At 44.3% G+C, this 22,786-nt stretch overlaps 10 non-coding genes across 10 annotated transcripts; all 10 read left to right on the forward strand.

Annotated features, from left to right (window-relative positions):
• The first annotated feature begins 3,959 nt into the window (after window positions 1-3,959).
• trnal-caa lies at window positions 3,960-4,078 on the forward strand. Its single transcript has 2 exons — window positions 3,960-3,997; window positions 4,033-4,078. It is a non-coding gene; the product is annotated as a tRNA-Leu (tRNA).
• Window positions 4,079-9,538: 5,460 nt separating this feature from the next.
• trnal-caa lies at window positions 9,539-9,657 on the forward strand. The gene is made up of 2 exons: window positions 9,539-9,576; window positions 9,623-9,657. It is a non-coding gene; the product is annotated as a tRNA-Leu (tRNA).
• Window positions 9,658-11,765: 2,108 nt separating this feature from the next.
• Window positions 11,766-11,884, forward strand: trnal-caa. Its single transcript has 2 exons — window positions 11,766-11,803; window positions 11,839-11,884. It is a non-coding gene; the product is annotated as a tRNA-Leu (tRNA).
• A 997-nt stretch (window positions 11,885-12,881) lies between these two features.
• Window positions 12,882-13,000, forward strand: trnal-caa. Its single transcript has 2 exons — window positions 12,882-12,919; window positions 12,955-13,000. It is a non-coding gene; the product is annotated as a tRNA-Leu (tRNA).
• Window positions 13,001-13,996: 996 nt separating this feature from the next.
• Window positions 13,997-14,115, forward strand: trnal-caa. The gene is made up of 2 exons: window positions 13,997-14,034; window positions 14,081-14,115. It is a non-coding gene; the product is annotated as a tRNA-Leu (tRNA).
• A 992-nt stretch (window positions 14,116-15,107) lies between these two features.
• On the forward strand, window positions 15,108-15,226 carry trnal-caa. Its single transcript has 2 exons — window positions 15,108-15,145; window positions 15,181-15,226. It is a non-coding gene; the product is annotated as a tRNA-Leu (tRNA).
• A 997-nt stretch (window positions 15,227-16,223) lies between these two features.
• Window positions 16,224-16,342, forward strand: trnal-caa. Its single transcript has 2 exons — window positions 16,224-16,261; window positions 16,297-16,342. It is a non-coding gene; the product is annotated as a tRNA-Leu (tRNA).
• Window positions 16,343-18,449: 2,107 nt separating this feature from the next.
• On the forward strand, window positions 18,450-18,568 carry trnal-caa. Its single transcript has 2 exons — window positions 18,450-18,487; window positions 18,534-18,568. It is a non-coding gene; the product is annotated as a tRNA-Leu (tRNA).
• Window positions 18,569-19,564: 996 nt separating this feature from the next.
• On the forward strand, window positions 19,565-19,683 carry trnal-caa. Its single transcript has 2 exons — window positions 19,565-19,602; window positions 19,638-19,683. It is a non-coding gene; the product is annotated as a tRNA-Leu (tRNA).
• A 997-nt stretch (window positions 19,684-20,680) lies between these two features.
• On the forward strand, window positions 20,681-20,799 carry trnal-caa. The gene is made up of 2 exons: window positions 20,681-20,718; window positions 20,754-20,799. It is a non-coding gene; the product is annotated as a tRNA-Leu (tRNA).
• Window positions 20,800-22,786: the final 1,987 nt, after the last annotated feature.

Here is a 22,786-nt window from a genome sequence, read left to right on the forward strand (position 1 = left end):
TTACTTTGGTAAGTACTTGCAAGGAAATCAGTGACTTTAACATTCCAACTCATCCCCGGATGTGAAGCAAATTACTGACCAATGAGATGCCTTTGCATTCTGGGCCTTTCAGGTGATAATGTTCAGAGTAATGCCATTGGCCAGGGGCACAGGGGCTGCAAATTCCCTTCGCTCAATTCGAATATTGGGAGCTGCTGCTCATTGACTGGACTTCAGCCGTCGCAGGTCCATCACGTTAATGTCATCAAAAGAAAGTCATGTGAATGAGAGGCTGGAATGTCGGCTTTGAAGGATTATGTCTTACTGCCGTGTTTTTTGAAGGACTTGTGTTCCAATGGCGACTGTGTTGCTTGCGTTTGGTCAAGATGGAAGCCAAAATGTGTCTCAAAAAATGATGTGTGCTGCAAGGTGGTTAAACGGCTGTTGATGAATAAAAGCTGTGAGTCTGAAGGTTGTTTGTGGAGCAGGAAAGGAGAATTGCGTCACTGCCTGTTAAATCAAGCACGAGCAATTGATGGGTATGTTTTGTCACTGCACAAGAGACAACGGTGTGCTCCAGTTCAGTTAGTGTACAGAACATGGAGCACACATCAACCCAAACAAATAGCAATTGTTCAGTATGGCCGAGTGCTCTTAGACGCCTGATTTAAGGAGTGTGATTCCTTTCCTTGTAATGGCTTGGTGAATTCTGGTCCCTTTCTTGGGGCGTGGGTACAAATCCCACTCCTGGCATTAATTTTTCAAATGCTCTCGTCAGCTTACATTTCCTGCCAGCCTCTCCTGAAATTTACGACTGCCACATTTTACCACTTCAACGCTATTTACGCCTCAATACAAACACAAGTTATGCCTCCACAACCATGTCCATCACACACAAAACTTTACATGTAATATGCCTCATGCATCAAATCACACTTTTCACAAAATCAAGACCCAAACTGCAAACACACCACTCTGATCAAACTGCATTTATACCTAGCTCCTTGCTGCATTCCACTTTGCATTCAAGGACTGCATCTTTCAATGCCATGGGATACACTGCTGTTTCTCAAACCCAGGACAACTGTTTCGAACAATGCCACTTCTCCTACACAAAAACAACTCACTTCAACTCCCTTACTTTGGTAAGTACTTGCAAGGAAATCAGTGACTTTAACATTCCAACTCAACCCGGATGTGAAGCAAATTACTGACCAATGAGATGCCTTTGCATTCTGGGCCTTTCAGGTGATAATGTTCAGAGTAATGCCATTGGCCAGGGGCACAGGGGCTGCAAATTCCCTTCGCTCAATTCGAATATTGGGAGCTGCTGCTCATTGACTGGTCTTCAGCCGTCGCAGGTCCATCACGTTAATGTCATCAAAAGAAAGTCATGTGAATGAGAGGCTGGAATGTCGGCTTTGAAGGATTATGTCTTACTGCCGTGTTTTTTGAAGGTCTTGTGTTCCAATGGCGACGGTGTTGCTTGCGTTTGGTCAAGATGGAAGCCAAAATGTGTCTCAAAAAATGATGTGTGCTGCAAGGTGGTTAAACGGCTGTTGATGAATAAAAGCTGTGAGTCTGAAGGTTGTTTGTGGAGCAGGAAAGGAGAATTTCGTCACTGCCTGTTAAATCAAGCACGAGCAATTGATGGGTATGTTTTGTCACTGCACAAGAGACAACGGTGTGCTCCAGTTCAGTTAGTGTACAGAACATGGAGCACACATCAACCCAAACAAATAGCAATTGTTCAGTATGGCTGAGTGCTCTTAGACGCCTGATTTAAGGAGTGTGATTCCTTTCCTTGTAATGGCTTGGTAAATTCTGGTCCCTTTCTTGGGGCGTGGGTACAAATCCCACTCCAGGCATTAATTTCTCAAATGCTCTCGTCAGCTTACGTTTCCTGCCAGCCTCTCCTGAAATTTGCGACTGCCACATTTTACCACTTCAACGCTATTTACAGCTCAATACAAACACAAGTTATGCCTCCACAACCATGTCCATCACACACAAAACTTTACATGTAATATGCCTCATGCATCAAATCACACTTTTCACACAATCAAGACCCAAACTGCAAACACACCTCTCTGAGCAAACTGCATTTATACCTGGCTCCTTGCTGCATTCCACATTGCAGTCTAGGACTGCATCTTTCAATGCCATGGCGTACACTGCTGTTTCTCAAACCCAGGCCAACTGTTTCGAACAATGCCACTTCTTCTACACAAAAACAACTCACTTCAACTCCCTTACTTTGGTAAGTACTTGCAAGGAATTCAGTGACTTTAACATTCCAACTCCACGCGGATGTGAAGCACATTACTGACCAATGACATGCCTTTGAATGCTGGGCCTTTCAGGTGGTAATGTTCAGAGTAATACCATTGGCCAGGGGCACAGGGGCTGCAAATTCCCTTCGTTCAATTCCAATATTGGGAGCTGGTTCTCATTGACTGGTCTACAGCCGTCGCAGGTCCATCACGTTAATGTCATGAAAAGAAAGTCATGTGAATGAGAGGCTGGAATGTCCGCTTTGAAGGATTATACCTAACTGCCGGGTTTTTTGAAGGACTTGTGTTCCAATGGCGACTGTGTTGCTTGCGTTTGGTCAAGATGGAAGCCAAAATGTGTCTCAAAAAATGATGTGTGCTGCAAGGTGGTTAAACGGCTGTTGATGCATAAAAGCTGTGAGTCTGAAGGTTGTTTGTGGAGCAGGAAAGGAGAATTTTGTCACTGCCTGTTAAATCAAGCACGAGCAATTGATGGGTATGTTTTGTCACTGCACAAGAGACAACGGTGTGCTCCAGTTCAGTTAGTGTACAGAATATGGAGCACACATCAACCCAAACAAATAGCAATTGTTCAGTATGGCCGAATGCTCTTAGGCGCCTGATTTAAGGAGTGTAATTCCTTTCCTTGTAATGGCTTGGTGAATTCTGGTCCCTTTCTTGGGGCGTGGGTACAAATCCCACTCCTGGCATTAATTTTTCAAATGCTCTCGTCAGCTTACATTTCCTGCCAGCCTCTCCTGAAATTTGCGACTGCCACATTTTACCACTTCAACGCTATTTACGCCTCAATACAAACACAAGTTATGCCTCCACAACCATGTCCATCACACACAAAACTTTCCATGTAATATGCCTCATGCATCAAATCACACTTTTCACACAATCAAGACCCAAACTGCAAACACACCTCTCTGAGCAAACTGCATTTATACCTGGCTCCTTGCTGCATTCCACAATGCAGTCTAGGACTGCATCTTTCAATGCCATGGCGTACACTGCTGTTTCTCAAACCCAGGCCAACTGTTTCGAACAATGCCACTGCTTCTACACAAAGACAACTCACTTCAACTCCCTTACTTTGGTAAGTACTTGCAAGGAATTCAGTGACTTTAACATTCCAACTCATCCCCGGAGGTGAAGCACATTACTGACCAATGACATGCCTTTGAATGCTGGGCCTTTCAGCTGGTAATGATCAGAGTAATGCCATTGGCCAGGGGCACAGGGGCTGCAAAGTCCCTTCGTTCAATTCCAATATTGGGAGCTGCTGCTCATTGACTGGTCTACAGCCGTCGCAGGTCCATCACGTTAATGTCATGAAAAGAAAGTCATGTGAATGAGAGGCTGGAATGTCCGCTTTGAAGGATTATACCTTGCTGCCGTGTTTTTTGAAGGACTTGTGTTCCAATGGCGACTGTGTTGCTTGCGTTTGGTCAAGATGGAAGCCAAAATGTGTCTCAAAAAATGATGTGTGCTGCAAGGTGGTAAAATGGCTGTTGCTGAATGAAAGCTGTGAGTCTGAAGTTTGTTTGTGGAGCAGGAAAGGAGAATTTTGTCACTGCCTGTTAAATCAAGCATGAGCAATTGATGGGTATGCTTTGTCACTGCAAAAGAGACAACGGTGTGCTCCAGTTCAGTTAGTGTACAGAATATGGAGCACACGTCACCCACATCAAACAATAACTTGTCAGGATGGCTGAGTGGTCTAAGGTGTCCGACTCAAGGAGTGTGACTCCTTTCCTTGTAATGGCTTGGTGAATTCTGGTCCCTTTCTAGGGGTGTGGGTTCAAATCCCACTCCTGACATTAATTTTTTCAAATGCTCTCGTCAGCTTACATTTCCTGCCAGATCTCCTGAAATTTGCGCCTGCTACATTGTACCAATTCAACGCTATTTACATCTCAATGCAAACACAAGTTACGCCTCCACAACCATGTCCATCAGACACAGAACTTTACATGTAATATGCCTCATGCATCAAATCACACTTTTCACACAATCAAGACCCAAACTGCAAACACACCACTCTGAGCAAACTGCATTTATACCTAGCTCCTTGCTGCATTCCACATTGCAGTCTAGGACTGCATCTTTCAATGCCATGGCGTACACTGCTGTGTCTCAAACCCAGGCCAACTGTTTCGAACAATGCCACTTCTTCTACACAAAAACAACTCACTTCAACTCCCTTACTTTGATAAGTAATTGCAAGGAATTCAGTGACTTTAACATTCCAACTCATCCCCGGATGTGAAGCACATTACTGACCAATGACATGCCTTTGAATGCTGGGCCTTTCAGGTGGTAATGTTCAGAGTAATACCATTGGCCAGGGGCACAGTGGCTGCAAATTCCCTTCGTTCAATTCCAATATTGGGAGCTGGTTCTCATTGACTGGACTTCAGCCGTCGCAGGTCCATCACGTTAATGTCATGAAAAGAAAGTCACGTGAATGAGAGGCTGGAATGTCCGCTTTGAAGGATTATGTCTTACTGCCGTGTTTTTTGAAGGACTTGTGTTCCAATGGCGACTGTGTTGCTTGCGTCTGGTCAAGATGGAAGCCAAAATGTGTCTCAAAAAATGATGTGTGCTGCAAGGTGGTTAAACGGCTGTTGATGAATGAAAGCTGTGAGTCTGAAGGTTGTTTGTGGAGCAGGAAAGGAGAATTTTGTCACTGCCTGTTAAATCAAGCACGAGCAATTGATGGGTATGTTTTGTCACTGCACAGGAGACAACGGTGTGCTCCAGTTCAGTTAGTGTACAGAATATGGAGCACACATCAACCCAAACAAATAGCAATTGTTTAGTATGGCCGAGTGCTCTTAGCCGCCTGATTTAAGGAGTGTGATTCCTTTCCTTGTAATGGCTTGGTGAATTCTGGTCCCTTTTTTGGGGCGTGGGTACAAATCCCACTCCTGGCATTAATTTTTCAAATGCTCTCGTCAGCTTAAATTTCCTGCCAGCCTCTCCTGAAATTTGCGCCTGCTACATTTTACCACTTCAACGCTATTTACGCCTCAATACAAACACAAGTTACGCCTCCAGAACCATGTCCATCACACACAAAACTTTACATGTAATATGCCTCATGCATCAAATCACACTTTTCACACAATCAAGACCCAAACTGCAAACACACCTCTCTGAGCAAACTGCATTTATACCTGGCTCCTTGCTGCATTCCACATTGCAGTCTAGGACTGCATCTTTCAATGCCATGGCGTACACTGCTGTTTCTCAAACCCAGGCCAACTGTTTCGAACAATGCCACTTCTTCTACACAAAAACAACTCACTTCAACTCCCTTACTTTGGTAAGTACTTGCAAGGAATTCAGTGACTTTAACATTCCAACTCATCCCCGGAGGTGAAGCACATTACTGACCAATGACATGCCTTTGAATGCTGGGCCTTTCAGGTGGTAATGTTCAGAGTAATGCCATTGGCCAGGGGCACAGGGGCTGCAAAGTCCCTTCGTTCAATTCCAATACTGGGAGCTGGTTCTCATTGACTGGTCTACAGCCGTCGCAGGTCCATCACGTTAATGTCATGAAAAGAAAGTCATGTGAATGAGAGGCTGGAATGTCCGCTTTGAAGGATTATACCTTACTGCCGTGTTTTTTGAAGGACTTGTGTTCCAATGGCGACTGTGTTGCTTGCGTTTGGTCAAGATGGAAGCCAAAATGTGTCTCAAAAAATGATGTGTGCTGCAAGGTGGTTAAACGGCTGTTGATGAATGAAAGCTGTGAGTCTGAAGGTTGTTTGTGGAGCAGGAAAGGAGAATTTTGTCACTGCCTGTTAAATCAAGCACGAGCAATTGATGGGTATGTTTTGTCACTGCACAGGAGACAACGGTGTGCTCCAGTTCAGTTAGTGTACAGAATATGGAGCACACATCAACCCAAACAAATAGCAATTGTTTAGTATGGCCGAGTGCTCTTAGCCGCCTGATTTAAGGAGTGTGATTCCTTTCCTTGTAATGGCTTGGTGAATTCTGGTCCCTTTTTTGGGGCGTGGGTACAAATCCCACTCCTGGCATTAATTTTTCAAATGCTCTCGTCAGCTTAAATTTCCTGCCAGCCTCTCCTGAAATTTGCGCCTGCTACATTTTACCACTTCAACGCTATTTACGCCTCAATACAAACACAAGTTACGCCTCCAGAACCATGTCCATCACACACAAAACTTTACATGTAATATGCCTCATGCATCAAATCACACTTTTCACACAATCAAGACCCAAACTGCAAACACACCTCTCTGAGCAAACTGCATTTATACCTGGCTCCTTGCTGCATTCCACATTGCAGTCTAGGACTGCATCTTTCAATGCCATGGCGTACACTGCTGTTTCTCAAACCCAGGCCAACTGTTTCGAACAATGCCACTTCTTCTACACAAAAACAACTCACTTCAACTCCCTTACTTTGGTAAGTACTTGCAAGGAATTCAGTGACTTTAACATTCCAACTGATCCCCGGAGGTGAAGCACATTACTGACCAATGACATGCCTTTGAATGCTGGGCCTTTCAGGTGGTAATGTTCAGAGTAATGCCATTGGCCAGGGGCACAGGGGCTGCAAAGTCCCTTCGTTCAATTCCAATACTGGGAGCTGGTTCTCATTGACTGGTCTACAGCCGTCGCAAGGTCCATCACGTTAATGTCATGAAAAGAAAGTCATGTGAATGAGAGGCTGGAATGTCCGCTTTGAAGGATTATACCTTACTGCCGTGTTTTTTGAAGGACTTGTGTTCCAATGGCGACTGTGTTGCTTGCGTTTGGTCAAGATGGAAGCCAAAATGTGTCTCAAAAAATGATGTGTGCTGCAAGGTGGTTAAACGGCTGTTGATGAATAAAAGCTGTGAGTCTGAAGGTTGTTTGTGGAGCAGGAAAGGAGAATTTTGTCACTGCCTGTTAAATCAAGCACAAGCAATTGATGGGTATGTTTTGTCACTGCACAAGAGACAACGGTGTGCTCCAGTTCAGTTAGTGTACAGAATATGGAGCACACATCAACCCAAACAAATAGCAATTGTTCAGTATGGCCGAGTGCTCTTAGGCGCCTGATTTAAGGAGTGTGATTCCTTTCCTTGTAATGGCTTGGTGAATTCTGGACCCTTTCTTGGGGCGTGGGTACAAATGCCACACCTGGCATTAATTTTTCAAATGCTCTCGTCAGCTTACATTTCCTGCCAGCCTCACCTGAAATTTGCGACTGCCACATTTTACCACTTCAACGCTATTTACGCCTCAATACAAACACAAGTTATGCCTCCACAACCATGTCCATCACACACAAAACTTTACATGTAATATGCCTCATGCATCAAATCACACTTTTCACACAATCAAGACCCAAACTGCAAACACACCTCTCTGAGCAAACTGCATTTATACCTGGCTCCTTGCTGCATTCCACAATGCAGTCTAGGACTGCATCTTTCAATGCCATGGCGTACACTGCTGTTTCTCAAACCCAGGCCAACTGTTTCGAACAATGCCACTTCTTCTACACAAAAACAACTCACTTCAACTCCCTTACTTTGGTAAGTACTTGCAAGGAATTCAGTGACTTTAACATTCCAACTCAACCCGGATGTGAAGCACATTACTGACCAATGACATGCCTTTGAATGCTGCGCCTTTCAGGTGGTAATGTTCAGAGTAATACCATTGGCCAGGGGCACAGGGGCTGCAAATTTCCTTCGTCCAATTCCAATATTAGGAGCTGGTTCTCATTGACTGGACTTCAGCCGTCGCAGGTCCATCACGTTAATGTCATGAAAAGAAAGTCATGTGAATGAGAGGCTGGAATGTCCGCTTTGAAGGATTATACCTTACTGCCGTGTTTTTTGAAGGACTTGTGTTCCAATGGCGACTGTGTTGCTTGCGTTTGGTCAAGATGGAAGCCAAAATGTGTCTCAAAAAATGATGTGTGCTGCAAGGTGGTTAAACGGCTGTTGATGAATAAAAGCTGTGAGTCTGAAGGTTGTTTGTGGAGCAGGAAAGGAGAATTTTGTCACTGCCTGTTAAATCAAGCACGAGCAATTGATGGGTAGGTTTTGTCACTGCACAAGAGACAACGGTGTGCTCCAGTTCAGTTAGTGTACAGAATATGGAGCACACATCAACCCAAACAAATAGCAATTGTTCAGTATGGCCGAGTGCTTTTAGACGCCTGATTTAAGGATTGTGATTCCTTTCCTTGTAATGGCTTGGTGAATTCTGCACCCTTTCTTGGGGCGTGGGTTCAAATCCCACTCCTGACATTAATCTTTTCAAATGCTCTCGTCAGCTTACATTTCCTGCCAGATCTCCTGAAATTTGCGCCTGCTACATTATACCACTTCAACGCTATTTACGTCTCAATGCAAACACAAGTTACGCCTCCACAACCATGTCCATCACACACAGAACTTTACATGTAATATGCCTCATGCATCAAATCACACTTTTCACACAATCAAGACCCAAACTGCAAACACACCACTCTGAGCAAACTGCATTTATACCTAGCTCCTTGCTGCATTCCACATTGCAGTCTAGGACTGCATCTTTCAATGCCATGGCGTACACTGCTGTTTCTCAAACCCATGCCAACTGTTTCGAACAATGCCACTTCTTCTACACAAAAACAACTCACTTCAACTCCCTTACTTTGGTAAGTACTTGCAAGGAATTCAGTGACTTTAACATTCCAACTCAACCCGGATGTGAAGCACATTACTGACCAATGACATGCCTTTGAATGCTGGGCCTTTCAGGTGGTAATGTTCAGAGTAATACCATTGTCCAGGGGCACAGGGGCTGCAAATTCCCTTCGTTCAATTCCAATATTGGGAGCTGGTTCTCATTGACTGGACTTCAGCCGTCGCAGGTCCATCACGTTAATGTCATGAAAAGAAAGTCATGTGAGTGAGAGGCTGGAATGTCCGCTTTGAAGGATTATGTCTTACTGCCGTGTTTTTTGAAGGACTTGTGTTCCAATGGCGACTGTGTTGCTTGCGTCTGGTCAAGATGGAAGCCAAAATGTGTCTCAAAAAATGATGTGTGCTGCAAGGTGGTTAAACGGCTTTTGATGAATGAAAGCTGTGAGTCTGAAGGTTGTTTGTGGAGCAGGAAAGGAGAATTTTGTCACTGCCTGTTAAATCAAGCACGAGCAATTGATGTGTATGCTTTGTCACTGCACAAGAGACAACGGTGTGCTCCAGTTCAGTTAGTGTACAGAATATGGAGCACACGTCACCCACATCAAACAATAACTTGTCAGGATGGCCGAGTGGTCTAAGACGCCAGACTCAAGGAGTGTGACTCCTTTCCTTGTAATTGCTTGGTGAATTCTGTTCCCTTTCTTGGGGCATGGGTTCAAATCCCACTCCTGACATTAATTTTTCAAATGCTTTCGTCAGCTTACATTTCCTGACATCTCTCCTGAAATTTGCGCCTGCCACATGGTACCACTTCAACGCTATTTACGTCTCAATACAAACACAAGTTACGCCTCCACAACCATGTCCATCACAAAACTTTACATGTAATATGGTTCATGCATCAAATCACACTTTTAACACAATCAAGACCCAAACTGCAAACACACCACTCTGAGCAAACTGCATTTATACCTGGCTCCTTGCTGTATTCCACATTGCAGTCTAGGACTGCATCTTTCAATGCCTTGGCATACACTGCTGTTTCTCAAACCCAGGCCAACTGTTTCGAACAATGCCACTTCTTCTACACAAAAACAACTCACTTCAACTCCCTTACTTTGGTAAGTACTTGCAAGGAATTCAGTGACTTTAACATTCCAACTCATCCCCGGAGGTGAAGCACATTACTGACCAATGACATGCCTTTGAATGCTGGGCCTTTCAGGTGGTAATGTTCAGAGTAATACCATTGGCCAGGGGCACAGGGGCTGCAAATTCCCTTCGTTCAATTCCAATATTGGGAGCTGCTGCTCATTGACTGGTCTTCAGCCGTCACAGGTCCATCACGTTAATGTCATGAAAAGAAAGTCATGTGAGTGAGAGGCTGGAATGTCCGCTTTGAAGGATTATGTCTTACTGCCGTGTTTTTTGAAGGACTTGTGTTCCAATGGCGACTGTGTTGCTTGCGTTTGGTCAAGATGGAAGCCAAAATGTGTCTCAAAAAATGATGTGTGCTGCAAGGTGGTAAAATGGCTGTTGCTGAATGAAAGCTGTGAGTCTGAAGTTTGTTTGTGGAGCAGGAAAGGAGAATTTTGTCACTGCCTGTTAAATCAAGCATGAGCAATTGATGGGTATGCTTTGTCACTGCAAAAGAGAAAATGGTGTGCTCCAGTTCAGTTAGTGTACAGAATATGGAGCACACGTCACCCACCTTAAACCATAACTTGTCAGGAAGGCCGAGTGGTCTAAGGCGCCTGACTCAAAGAGTGTGACTCCTTTCCATGTAATGGCTTGGTGAATTCTGGTCCCTTTCTAGGGGCGTGGGTTCAAATCTCACTCCTGACATTAATTTTTTCAAATGCTCTCGTCAGCTTACATTTCCTGACATCTCTCCTGAAATTTGCGCCTGCTACATTATACCACTTCAACGCTATTTACGTCTCAATGCAAACACAAGTTACGCCTCCACAACCATGTTCATCAGACACAGAACTTTACATGTAATATGCCTCATGCATCAAATCACACTTTTCACACAATCAAGACCCAAACTGCAAACACACCACTCTGAGCAAAGTGCATTTATACCTGGCTCCTTGCTGTATTCCACATTGCTGTCTAGGACTGCATCTTTCAATGCCTTGGCATACACTGCTGTTTCTCAAACCCAGGCCAACTGTTTCGAACAATGCCACTTCTTCTACACAAAAACAACTCACTTCAACTACCTTACTTTGGTAAGTACTTGCAAGGAATTCAGTGACTTTAACATTCCAACTCATCCCCGGAGGTGAAGCACATTACTGACCAATGACATGCCTTTGAATGCTGGGCCTTTCAGGTGGTAATGTTCAGAGTAATACCATTGGCCAGGGGCACAGGGGCTGCAAATTCCCTTCGTTCAATTCCAATATTGGGAGCTGCTGCTCATTGACTGGTCTTCAGCCGTCACAGGTCCATCACGTTAATGTTATGAAAAGAAAGTCATGTGAGTGAGAGGCTGGAATGTCCGCTTTGAAGGATTATGCCTTACTGCCGTGTTTTTTGAAGGACTTGTGTTCCAATGGCGACTGTGTTGCTTGCGTTTGGTCAAGATGGAAGCCAAAATGTGTCTCAAAAAATGATGTGTGCTGCAAGGTGGTAAAATGGCTGTTGCTGAATGAAAGCTGTGAGTCTGAAGTTTGTTTGTGGAGCAGGAAAGGAGAATTTTGTCACTGCCTGTTAAATCAAGCATGAGCAATTGATGGGTATGCTTTGTCACTGCAAAAGAGACAACGGTGTGCTCCAGTTCAGTTAGTGTACAGAATATGGAGCACACGTCACCGACATCAAACAATAACTTGTCAGGATGGCTGAGTGGTCTAAGGCGCCAGACTCAAGGAGTGTGACTCCTTTTCTTGTAATGGCTTGGTGAATTCTGGTCCCTTTCTAGGGGCGTGGGTTCAAATCCCACTCCTGGCATTAATTTTTTCAAATGCTCTCGTCAGCTTACATTTCCTGCCAGATCTCCTGAAATTTGCACCTGCTACATTGTACCACTTCAACGCTATTTACGTCTCAATGCAAACACAAGTTACGCCTCCACAACCATGTCCATCAGACACAGAACTTTACATGTAATATGCCTCATGCATCAAATCACATTTTTCACACAATCAAGACCCAAACTGCAAACACACCACTCTGAGCAAACTGCATTTATACCTAGCTCCTTGCTGCATTCCACATTGCAGTCTAGGACTGCATCTTTCAATGCCATGGCGTACACTGCTGTTTCTCAAACCCAGGACAACTGTTTCGAACAATGCCACTTCTTCTACACAAAAACAACTCACTTCAACTCCCTTACTTTGATAAGTAATTGCAAGGAATTCAGTGACTTTAACATTCCAACTCATCCCCGGATGTGAAGCACATTACTGACCAATGACATGCCTTTGAATGCTGGGCCTTTCAGGTGGTAATGTTCAGAGTAATACCATTGTCCAGGGGCACAGGGGCTGCAAATTCCCTTCGTTCAATTCCAATATTTGGAGCTGGTTCTCATTGACTGGACTTCAGCCGTCGCAGGTCCATCACGTTAATGTCATGAAAAGAAAGTCATGTGAGTGAGAGGCTGGAATGTCCGCTTTGAAGGATTATGTCTTACTGCCGTGTTTTTTGAAGGACTTGTGTTCCAATGGCGACTGTGTTGCTTGCGTCTGGTCAAGATGGAAGCCAAAATGTGTCTCAAAAAATGATGTGTGCTGCAAGGTGGTTAAACGGCTTTTGATGAATGAAAGCTGTGAGTCTGAAGGTTGTTTGTGGAGCAGGAAAGGAGAATTTTGTCACTGCCTGTTAAATCAAGCATGAGCAATTGATGGGTATGCTTTGTCACTGCAAAAGAGAAAATGGTGTGCTCCAGTTCAGTTAGTGTACAGAATATGGAGCACACGTCACCTACCTTAAACCATAACTTGTCAGGATGGCCGAGTGGTCTAAGGCGCCAGACTCAAGGAGTGTGACTCCTTTCCATGTAATGGCTTGGTGAATTCTGGTCCCTTTCTAGGGGCGTGGGTTCAAATCCCACTCCTGACATTAATTTTTTCAAATGCTCTCGTCAGCTTACATTTCCTGACAGATCTCCTGAAATTTGCGCCTGCTACATTATACCACTTCAACGCTATTTACGTCTCAATGCAAACACAAGTTACGCCTCCACAACCATGTTCATCAGACACAGAACTTTACATGTAATATGCCTCATGCATCAAATCACACTTTTCACACAATCAAGACCCAAACTGCAAACACACCACTCTGAGCAAAGTGCATTTATACCTGGCTCCTTGCTGTATTCCACATTGCTGTCTAGGACTGCATCTTTCAATGCCTTGGCATACACTGCTGTTTCTCAAACCCAGGCCAACTGTTTCGAACAATGCCACTTCTTCTACACAAAAACAACTCACTTCAACTCCCTTACTTTGGTAAGTACTTGCAAGGAATTCAGTGACTTTAACATTCCAACTCAACCCAGATGTGAAGCACATTACTGACCAATGACATGCCTTTGAATGCTGGGCCTTTCAGGTGGTAATGTTCAGAGTAATACCATTGGCCAGGGGCACAGGGGCTGCAAATTCCCTTCGTTCAATTCCAATATTGGGAGCTGGTTCTCATTGACTGGACTTCAGCCGTCGCAGGTCCATCACGTTAATGTCATGAAAAGAAAGTCATGTGAATGAGAGGCTGGAATGTCCGCTTTGAAGGATTATGTCTTACTGCCGTGTTTTTTGAAGGACTTGTGTTCCAATGGCGACTGTGTTGCTTGCGTCTGGTCAAGATGGAAGCCAAAATGTGTCTCAAAAAATGATGTGTGGTGCAAGGTGGTTAAACGGTTTTTGATGAATGAAAGCTGTGAGTCTGAAGGTTGTTTGTGGAGCAGGAAAGGAGAATTTTGTCACTGCCTGTTAAATCAAGCACGAGCAATTGATGGGTATGCTTTGTCACTGCAAAAGAGACAACGGTGTGCTCCAGTTCAGTTAGTGTACAGAATATGGAGCACACGTCACCCACATCAAACAATAACTTGTCAGGATGGCTGAGTGGTCTAAGGCGCCAGATTCAAGGAGTGTGATTCCTTTCCTTGTAATTGCTTGGTGAATTCTGTTCCCTTTCTTGGGGCATGGGTTCAAATCCCACTCCTGACATTAATTTTTCAAATGCTTTCGTCAGCTTACATTTCCTGACATCTCTCCTGAAATTTGCGCCTGCCACATGGTACCACTTCAACGCTATTTACGTCTCAATACAAACACAAGTTACGCCTCCACAACCATGTCCATCACAAAACTTTACATGTAATATGGTTCATGCATCAAATCACACTTTTAACACAATCAAGACCCAAACTGCAAACACACCACTCTGAGCAAACTGCATTTATACCTGGCTCCTTGCTGTATTCCACATTGCTGTCTAGGACTGCATCTTTCAATGCCTTGGCATACACTGCTGTTTCTCAAACCCAGGACAACTGTTTCGAACAATGCCACTTCTTCTACACAAAAACAACTCACTTCAACTCCCTTACTTTGGTAAGTACTTGCAAGGAATTCAGTGACTTTAACATTCCAACTCATCCCCGGAGGTGAAGCACATTACTGACCAATGACATGCCTTTGAATGCTGGGCCTTTCAGGTGGTAATGTTCAGAGCAATACCATTGGCCAGGGGCACAGGGGCTGCAAATTCCCTTCGTTCAATTCCAATATTGGGAGCTGCTGCTCATTGACTGGTCTTCAGCCGTCACAGGTCCATCACGTTAATGTCATGAATAGAAAGTCATGTGAGTGAGAGGCTGGAATGTCCGCTTTGAAGGATTATGTCTTACTGCCGTGTTTTTTGAAGGACTTGTGTTCCAATGGCGACTGTGTTGCTTGCGTTTGGTCAAGATGGAAGCCAAAATGTGTCTCAAAAAATGATGTGTGCTGCAAGGTGGTAAAATGGCTGTTGCTGAATGAAAGCTGTGAGTCTGAAGTTTGTTTGTGGAGCAGGAAAGGAGAATTTTGTCACTGCCTGTTAAATCAAGCATGAGCAATTGATGGGTATGCTTTGTCACTGCAAAAGAGAAAATGGTGTGCTCCAGTTCAGTTAGTGTACAGAATATGGAGCACACGTCACCCACCTCAAACCATAACTTGTCAGGATGGCCGAGTGGTCTAAGGCGCCAGACTCAAGGAGTGTGACTCCTTTCCATGTAATGGCTTGGTGAATTCTGGTCTCTGTCTAGGGGCGTGGGTTCAAATCCCACTCCTGACATTAATTTTTTCAAATGCTCTCATCAGCTTACATTTCCTGCCAGATCTCCTGAAATTTGCGCCTACTACATTATACCACTTCAACGCTATTTACGTCTCAATGCAAACACAAGTTACGCCTCCACAACCATGTTCATCAGACACAGAACTTTACATGTAATATGCCTCATGCATCAAATCACACTTTTCACACAATCAAGACCCAAACTGCAAACACACCACTCTGAGCAAAGTGCATTTATACCTGGCTCCTTGCTGTATTCCACATTGCTGTCTAGGACTGCATCTTTCAATGCCTTGGCATACACTGCTGTTTCTCAAACCCAGGCCAACTGTTTCGAACAATGCCACTTCTTCTACACAAAAACAACTCACTTCAACTACCTTACTTTGATAAGTAATTGCAAGGAATTCAGTGACTTTAACATTCCAACTCATCCCCGGATGTGAAGCACATTACTGACCAATGACATGCCTTTGAATGCTGGGCCTTTCAGGTGGTAATGTTCAGAGTAATACCATTGGCCAGGGGCACAGGGGCTGCAAATTCCCTTCGTTCAATTCCAATATTGGGAGCTGCTGCTCATTGACTGGTCTTCAGCCGTCGCAGGTCCATCACGTTAATGTCATGAAAAGAAAGTCATGTGAGTGAGAGGCTGGAATGTCCGCTTTGAAGGATTATGTCTTACTGCCGTGTTTTTTGAAGGACTTGTGTTCCAATGGCGACTGTGTTGCTTGCGTTTGGTCAAGATGGAAGCCAAAATGTGTCTCAAAAAATGATGTGTGCTGCAAGGTGGTAAAATGGCTGTTGCTGAATGAAAGCTGTGAGTCTGAAGGTTGTTTGTGGAGCAGGAAAGGAGAATTTTGTCACTGCCTGTTAAATCAAGCATGAGCAATTGATGGGTATGCTTTGTCACTGCAAAAGAGAAAATGGTGTGCTCCAGTTCAGTTAGTGTACAGAATATGGAGCACACGTCACCCACCTCAAACCATAACTTGTCAGGATGGCCGAGTGGTCTAAGGCGCCAGACTCAAGGAGTGTGACTCCTTTCCATGTAATGGCTTGGTGAATTCTGGTCCCTTTCTAGGGGCGTGGGTTCAAATCCCACTCCTGACATTAATTTTTTCAAATGCTCTCGTCAGCTTACATTTCCTGCCAGATCTCCTGAAATTTGCGCCTGCTACATTATACCACTTCAACGCTATTTACGTCTCAATGCAAACACAAGTTACGCCTCCACAACCATGTTCATCAGACACAGAACTTTACATGTAATATGCCTCATGCATCAAATCACACTTTTCACACAATCAAGACCCAAACTGCAAACACACCACTCTGAGCAAAGTGTATTTATACCTGGCTCCTTGCTGTATTCCACATTGCTGTCTAGGACTGCATCTTTCAATGCCTTGGCATACACTGCTGTTTCTCAAACCCCGGCCAAATGTTTCGAACAATGCCACTTCTTCTACACAAAAACAACTCACTTCAACTCCCTTACTTTGGTAAGTACTTGCAAGGAATTCAGTGACTTTAACATTCCAACTCAACCCAGATGTGAAGCACATTACTGACCAATGACATGCCTTTGAATGCTGGGCCTTTCAGGTGGTAATGTTCAGAGTAATACCATTGGCCAGGGGCACAGGGGCTGCAAATTCCCTTCGTTCAATTCCAATATTGGGAGCTGCTTCTCATTGACTGGACTTCAGCCGTCGCAGGTCCATCACGTTAATGTCATGAAAAGAAAGTCATGTGAATGAGAGGCTGGAATGTCCGCTTTGAAGGATTATGTCTTACTGCCGTGTTTTTTGAAGGACTTGTGTTCCAATGGCGACTGTGTTGCTTGCGTCTGGTCAAGATGGAAGCCAAAATGTGTCTCAAAAAATGATGTGTGGTGCAAGGTGGTTAAACGGTTTTTGATGAATGAAAGCTGTGAGTCTGAAGGTTGTTTGTGGAGCAGGAAAGGAGAATTTTGTCACTGCCTGTTAAATCAAGCATGAGCAATTGATGGGTATGCTTTGTCACTGCAAAAGAGACAACGGTGTGCTCCAGTTCAGTTAGTGTACAGAATATGGAGCACACGTCACCCACATCAAACAATAACTTTCAGGATGGCCGAGTGGTCTAAGGCGCCAGATTCAAGGAGTGTGTTTCCTTTCCTTGTAATTGCTTGGTGAATTCTGTTCCCTTTCTTGGGGCATGGGTTCAAATCCCACTCCTGACATTAATTTTTCAAATGCTTTCGTCAGCTTACATTTCCTGACATCTCTCCTGAAATTTGCGCCTGCCACATGGTACCACTTCAACGCTATTTACGTCTCAATACAAACACAAGTTACGCCTCCACAACCATGTCATCACACAGAACTTTACATGTAATATGGCTCATGCATCAAATCACACTTTTAACACAATCAAGACCCAAACTGCAAACACACCACTCTGAGCAAACTGCATTTATACCTGGCTCCTTGCTGTATTCCACATTGCTGTCTAGGACTGCATCTTTCAATGCCTTGGCATACACTGCTGTTTCTCAAACCCAGGCCAACTGTTTCGAACAATGCCACTTCTTCTACACAAAAACAACTCACTTCAACTCCCTTACTTTGGTAAGTACTTGCAAGGAATTCAGTGACTTTAACATTCCAACTCATCCCCGGAGGTGAAGCACATTACTGACCAATGACATGCCTTTGAATGCTGGGCCTTTCAGGTGGTAATGTTCAGAGTAATACCATTGGCCAGGGGCACAGGGGCTGCAAATTCCCTTCGTTCAATTCCAATATTGGGAGCTGCTGCTCATTGACTGGTCTTCAGCCGTCACAGGTCCATCACGTTAATGTCATGAATAGAAAGTCATGTGAGTGAGAGGCTGGAATGTCCGCTTTGAAGGATTATGTCTTACTGCCGTGTTTTTTGAAGGACTTGTGTTCCAATGGCGACTGTGTTGCTTGTGTTTGGTCAAGATGGAAGCCAAAATGTGTCTCAAAAAATGATGTGTGCTGCAAGGTGGTAAAATGGCTGTTGCTGAATGAAAGCTGTGAGTCTGAAGTTTGTTTGTGGAGCAGGAAAGGAGAATTTTGTCACTGCCTGTTAAATCAAGCATGAGCAATTGATGGGTATGCTTTGTCACTGCAAAAGAGAAAATGGTGTGCTCCAGTTCAGTTAGTGTACAGAATATGGAGCACACGTCACCCACCTCAAACCATAACTTGTCAGGATGGCCGAGTGGTCTAAGGCGCCAGACTCAAGGAGTGTGACTCCTTTCCATGTAATGGCTTGGTGAATTCTGGTCCCTTTCTTGGGGCGTGGGTTCAAATCCCACTCCTGACATTAATTTTTTCAAATGCTCTCATCAGCTTACATTTCCTGCCAGATCTCCTGAAATTTGCGCCTGCTACATTATACCACTTCAACGCTATTTACGTCTCAATGCAAACACAAGTTACGCCTCCACAACCATGTCATCAGACACAGAACTTTACATGTAATATGCCTCATGCATCAAATCACACTTTTCACACAATCAAGACCCAAACTGCAAACACACCACTCTGAGCAAAGTGCATTTATACCTGGCTCCTTGCTGCATTCCACATTGCAGTCTAGGACTGCATCTTTCAATGCCATGGCGTACACTGCTGTTTCTCAAACCCAGGCCAACTGTTTCGAACAATGCCACTTCTTCTACACAAAAACAACTCACTTCAACTACCTTACTTTGGTAAGTACTTGCAAGGAATTCAGTGACTTTAACATTCCAACTCATCCCCGGAGGTGAAGCACATTACTGACCAATGACATGCCTTTGAATGCTGGGCCTTTCAGGTGGTAATGTTCAGAGTAATACCATTGGCCAGGGGCACAGGGGCTGCAAATTCCCTTCGTTCAATTCCAATATTGGGAGCTGCTGCTCATTGACTGGTCTTCAGCCGTCACAGGTCCATCACGTTAATGTCATGAAAAGAAAGTCATGTGAGTGAGAGGCTGGAATGTCCGCTTTGAAGGATTATGTCTTACTGCCGTGTTTTTTGAAGGACTTGTGTTCCAATGGCGACTGTGTTGCTTGCGTTTGGTCAAGATGGAAGCCAAAATGTGTCTCAAAAAATGATGTGTGCTGCAAGGTGGTAAAATGGCTGTTGCTGAATGAAAGCTGTGAGTCTGAAGTTTGTTTGTGGAGCAGGAAAGGAGAATTTTGTCACTGCCTGTTAAATCAAGCATGAGCAATTGATGGGTATGCTTTGTCACTGCAAAAGAGACAACGGTATGCTCCAGTTCAGTTAGTGTACAGAATATGGAGCACACGTCACCCACATCAAACAATAACTTGTCAGGATGGCTGAGTGGTCTAAGGTGCCAGACTCAAGGAGTGTGACTCCTTTCCTTGTAATGGCTTGGTGAATTCTGGTCCCTTTCTAGGGGTGTGGGTTCAAATCCCACTCCTGGCATTAATTTTTTCAAATGCTCTCGTCAGCTTACATTTCCTGCCAGATCTCCTGAAATTTGCGCCTGCTACATTGTACCACTTCAACGCTATTTACGTCTCAATGCAAACACAAGTTACGCCTCCACAACCATGTCCATCAGACACAGAACTTTACATGTAATATGCCTCATGCATCAAATCACATTTTTCACACAATCAAGACCCAAACTGCAAACACACCACTCTGAGCAAACTGCATTTGTACCTAGCTCCTTGCTGCATTCCACATTGCAGTCTAGGACTGCATCTTTCAATGCCATGGCGTACACTGCTGTTTCTCAAACCCAGGCCAACTGTTTCGAACAATGCCACTTCTTCTACACAAAAACAACTCACTTCAACTACCTTACTTTGATAAGTAATTGCAAGGAATTCAGTGACTTTAACATTCCAACTCATCCCCGGATGTGAAGCACATTACTGACCAATGACATGCCTTTGAATGCTGGGCCTTTCAGGTGGTAATGTTCAGAGTAATACCATTGTCCAGGGGCACAGGGGCTGCAAATTCCCTTCGTTCAATTCCAATATTTGGAGCTGGTTCTCATTGACTGGACTTCAGCCGTCGCAGGTCCATCATGTTAATGTCATGAAAAGAAAGTCATGTGAGTGAGAGGCTGGAATGTCCGCTTTGAAGGATTATGTCTTACTGCCGTGTTTTTTGAAGGACTTGTGTTCCAATGGCGACTGTGTTGCTTGCGTTTGGTCAAGATGGAAGCCAAAATGTGTCTCAAAAAATGATGTGTGCTGCAAGGTGGTAAAATGGCTGTTGCTGAATGAAAGCTGTGAGTCTGAAGTTTGTTTGTGGAGCAGGAAAGGAGAATTTTGTCACTGCCTGTTAAATCAAGCATGAGCAATTGATGGGTATGCTTTGTCACTGCAAAAGAGAAAATGGTGTGCTCCAGTTCAGTTAGTGTACAGAATATGGAGCACACGTCACCCACCTCAAACCATAACTTGTCAGGATGGCCGAGTGGTCTAAGGCGCCAGACTCAAGGAGTGTGACTCCTTTCCATGTAATGGCTTGGTGAATTCTGGTCCCTTTCTAGGGGCGTGGGTTCAAATCCCACTCCTGACATTAATTTTTTCAAATGCTCTCGTCAGCTTACATTTCCTGCCAGATCTCCTGAAATTTGCGCCTGCTACATTATACCACTTCAACGCTATTTACGTCTCAATGCAAACACAAGTTACGCCTCCACAACCATGTTCATCAGACACAGAACTTTACATGTAATATGCCTCATGCATCAAATCACACTTTTCACACAATCAAGACCCAAACTGCAAACACACCACTCTGAGCAAAGTGCATTTATACCTGGCTCCTTGCTGTATTCCACATTGCTGTCTAGGACTGCATCTTTCAATGCCTTGGCATACACTGCTGTTTCTCAAACCCAGGCCAACTGTTTCGAACAATGCCACTTCTTCTACACAAAAACAACTCACTTCAACTACCTTACTTTGGTAAGTACTTGCAAGGAATTCAGTGACTTTAACATTCCAACTCATCCCCGGAGGTGAAGCACATTACTGACCAATGACATGCCTTTGAATGCTGGGCCTTTCAGGTGGTAATGTTCAGAGTAATACCATTGGCCAGGGGCACAGGGGCTGCAAATTCCCTTCGTTCAATTCCAATATTGGGAGCTGCTGCTCATTGACTGGTCTTCAGCCGTCACAGGTCCATCACGTTAATGTTATGAAAAGAAAGTCATGTGAGTGAGAGGCTGGAATGTCCGCTTTGAAGGATTATGCCTTACTGCCGTGTTTTTTGAAGGACTTGTGTTCCAATGGCGACTGTGTTGCTTGCGTCTGGTCAAGATGGAAGCCAAAATGTGTCTCAAAAAATGATGTGTGCTGCAAGGTGGTTAAACTGCTTTTGATGAATGAAAGCTGTGAGTCTGAAGGTTGTTTGTGGAGCAGGAAAGGAGAATTTTGTCACTGCCTGTTAAATCAAGCACGAGCAATTGCTGGGTATGCTTTTTCACTGCAAAAGAGACAACGGTGTGCTCCAGTTCAGTTAGTGTACAGAATAAAGAGCACACGTCACCCACATCAACCAATAACTTGTCAGGATGGCCGAGTGGTCTAAGACACCAAACTCAAGGAGTGTGATTCCTTTCCTTGTAATGGCTTGGTGAATTCTGGTCCCTTTCTTGGGGTGTGGGTTCAAATCCCACTCCTGACATTGATTTTTTCAAATGCTCTCGTCAGCTTACATTTCCTGCCAGATCTCCTGAAATTTGCGCCTGCTACATTATACCACTTCAACGCTATTTACGTCTCAATGCAAACACAAGTTACGCCTCCACAACCATGTCCATCACACACAGAACTTTACATGTAATATGCCTCATGCATCAAATCACACTTTTCACACAATCAAGACCCAAACTGCAAACACACCACTCTGAGCAAACTGCATTTATACCTAGCTCCTTGCTGCATTCCACATTGCAGTCTAGGACTGCATCTTTCAATGCCATGGCGTACACTGCTGTTTCTCAAACCCAGGCCAACTGTTTCGAACAATGCCACTTCTTCTACACAAAAACAACTCACTTCAACTCCCTTACTTTGGTGAGTACTTGCAAGGAATTCAGTGACTTTAACATTCCAACTCAACCCGGATGTGAAGCACATTACTGACCAATGACATGCCTTTGAATGCTGGGCCTTTCAGGTGGTAATGTTCAGAGTAATACCATTGGCCAGGGGCACAGGGGCTGCAAATTCCCTTCGTTCAATTCCAATATTGGGAGCTGGTTCTCATTGACTGGACTTCAGCCGTCAGAGGTCCATCACGTTAATGTTATGAAAAGAAAGTCATGTGAGTGAGAGGCTGGAATGTCCACTTTGAAGGATTATACCTTACTGCCGTGTTTTTTGAAGGACTTGTGTTCCAATGGCGACTGTGTTGCTTGCGTTTGGTCAAGATGGAAGCCAAAATGTGTCTCAAAAAATGATGTGTGCTGCAAGGTGGTAAAATGGCTGTTGCTGAATGAAAGCTGTGAGTCTGAAGGTTGTTTGTGGAGCAGGAAAGGAGAATTTTGTCACTG

This window comes from Carcharodon carcharias, chromosome 13, assembly GCF_017639515.1.
Source record: "Carcharodon carcharias isolate sCarCar2 chromosome 13, sCarCar2.pri, whole genome shotgun sequence".
Classification (NCBI taxonomy): domain Eukaryota; kingdom Metazoa; phylum Chordata; class Chondrichthyes; order Lamniformes; family Lamnidae; genus Carcharodon; species Carcharodon carcharias.